Here is a 2,215-nt window from a genome sequence, read left to right as displayed (position 1 = left end):
CCGGTGTCCGGGCCTGGTGAGGTTTCCCGTGTTGAGTCAAATTAAGCCGCAGGCTCCACTCCTGGTGGTGCCCTTCCGTCAATTCCTTTAAGTTTCAGCTTTGCAACCATACTTCCCCCGGAACCCAAAAGCTTTGGTTTCCCGGAGGCTGCCCGCCGAGTCATCGGAGGAACTGCGGCGGATCGCTGGCTGGCATCGTTTATGGTTAGAACTAGGGCGGTATCTGATCGCCTTCGAACCTCTAACTTTCGTTCTTGATTAATGAAAACATACTTGGCAAATGCTTTCGCTTCTGTTCGTCTTGCGACGATCCAAGAATTTCACCTCTAACGTCGCAATACGAATGCCCCCGCCTGTCCCTATTAATCATTACCTCGGGTTCCGAAAACCAACAAAATAGAACCGAGGTCCTATTCCATTATTCCATGCACACAGTATTCAGGCGGGCTTGCCTGCTTTAAGCACTCTAATTTGTTCAAAGTAAACGTGCCGGCCCACCGAGACACTCACTCAAGAGCACCCTGGTAGGATTGCAACGGGGTCCGCCTCGGGACGCACGAGCACGCACGAGGCGCGTCGCACGCCTTCGACTCGCCCCACCGGCAGGACGTCCCACGATACATGCCAGTTAAACACCGACGGGCGGTGAACCAACAGCGTGGGACACAAATCCAACTACGAGCTTTTTAACCGCAACAACTTTAATATACGCTATTGGAGCTGGAATTACCGCGGCTGCTGGCACCAGACTTGCCCTCCAATAGATACTCGTTAAAGGATTTAAAGTGTACTCATTCCGATTACGGGGCCTCGGATGAGTCCCGTATCGTTATTTTTCGTCACTACCTCCCCGTGCCGGGAGTGGGTAATTTGCGCGCCTGCTGCCTTCCTTGGATGTGGTAGCCGTTTCTCAGGCTCCCTCTCCGGAATCGAACCCTGATTCCCCGTTACCCGTTACAACCATGGTAGGCGCAGAACCTACCATCGACAGTTGATAAGGCAGACATTTGAAAGATGCGTCGCCGGTACGAGGACCGTGCGATCAGCCCAAAGTTATTCAGAGTCACCAAGGCAAACGGACCGGACGAGCCGACCGATTGGTTTTGATCTAATAAAAGCGTCCCTTCCATCTCTGGTCGGGACTCTGTTTGCATGTATTAGCTCTAGAATTACCACAGTTATCCAAGTAACGTGGGTACGATCTAAGGAACCATAACTGATTTAATGAGCCATTCGCGGTTTCACCTTAATGCGGCTTGTACTGAGACATGCATGGCTTAATCTTTGAGACAAGCATATGACTACTGGCAGGATCAACCAGGGAGCTGCGTCAACTAGAGCTGAGCAGCCGGCCGCCCGGGAGTGTGTCCCGGGAGCCCGCGCGAACACGCAAGCGTCCGCTCAATTATTCTGCAAACAGGAGGAGGCTGAGCTCCCCTGCACAATACACCTCGAAACCCTCTCAGGTCCCGGCGGCGCGCAGCGCCGTCCTAAGTACTTGGTCGGGTTCGAGAGAGGCGCAATCGCCCGGAGTTTGGCGAGTAGACGCTTTAGGTGCGACCACCCGTGCTCCCAACTGAGCTTGCCGCTGCCGACAGAGGCCCGGGAGCGTGCTGTCGTGGCATTGCCGGCGGGAGACAACACGCGCCACCTACGGTGGCCGGCAGCTCCAACGCCAGCGCCACAGAAGGACAAAAGCCCCACTTGGGTGCCGAAGCGAACTCTCCCAGCACAGCGCACGCGCCAACACGTCCGCACAGCTGCGATACAATCCACCTGCGAGAACCGCAGAGGCGACCGAGCAGCAGACGGCGTCGCGGCGCCGAGCGCCGGGCGGCGGCGCATCCTCAGCGCACACAGTCCTCAATCGGACCAGCACACTGCAGATGTCCACCGCGCTTCGCACCGGGCCCGCGAGGACCTACTTTGGCCGCACGGCGCCGCGTGCAGGGTGCGCCGGCGCGCAGCTGCGCCGCCTGCCGCCTCCGTCGGCCGGCGCGCCTGCCACTGGCCGCCCCCACCAGCCGGCTGTAGCGCGTGCGCCCACGCACCGCGCGGCCAGCACGCCGGGAGGCCCCCCCTCACCGGCCGGGGACGGTCCCACCCAGCCACCGCCGCGTATCGCTTCACACCCACATGCCATTCACGTTCGTGGGCATGGTGGGTATCGCTGAAACAACCGGTTGGTAGCTCAACCGATCGTCGCCATCACTGA

The 2,215-nt window shown here is 58.6% G+C and overlaps 1 non-coding gene across 1 annotated transcript in view; it reads right to left on the bottom strand.

Annotated features, from left to right (window-relative positions):
* LOC126433203 (small subunit ribosomal RNA) overlaps positions 1 to 1,324 on the bottom strand; it is a 1,910-nt gene extending 586 nt beyond the window's left edge. Inside the window, exon 1 of the ribosomal RNA XR_007578317.1 lies at positions 1 to 1,324. This exon is cut by the window's left edge and continues 586 nt beyond it. This is a non-coding gene — a ribosomal RNA (small subunit ribosomal RNA).
* Between the last annotated feature and the right edge of the window lie 891 nt (positions 1,325 to 2,215).

The sequence above is a fragment of the Schistocerca serialis genome, unplaced genomic scaffold (genome assembly GCF_023864345.2).
Source record: "Schistocerca serialis cubense isolate TAMUIC-IGC-003099 unplaced genomic scaffold, iqSchSeri2.2 HiC_scaffold_1162, whole genome shotgun sequence".
In the NCBI taxonomy this organism is placed as follows: domain Eukaryota; kingdom Metazoa; phylum Arthropoda; class Insecta; order Orthoptera; family Acrididae; genus Schistocerca; species Schistocerca serialis.
The sequence above is the reverse complement of the archived record's forward strand: the minus strand, read 5'-3'. Positions and strand labels throughout refer to the sequence as shown.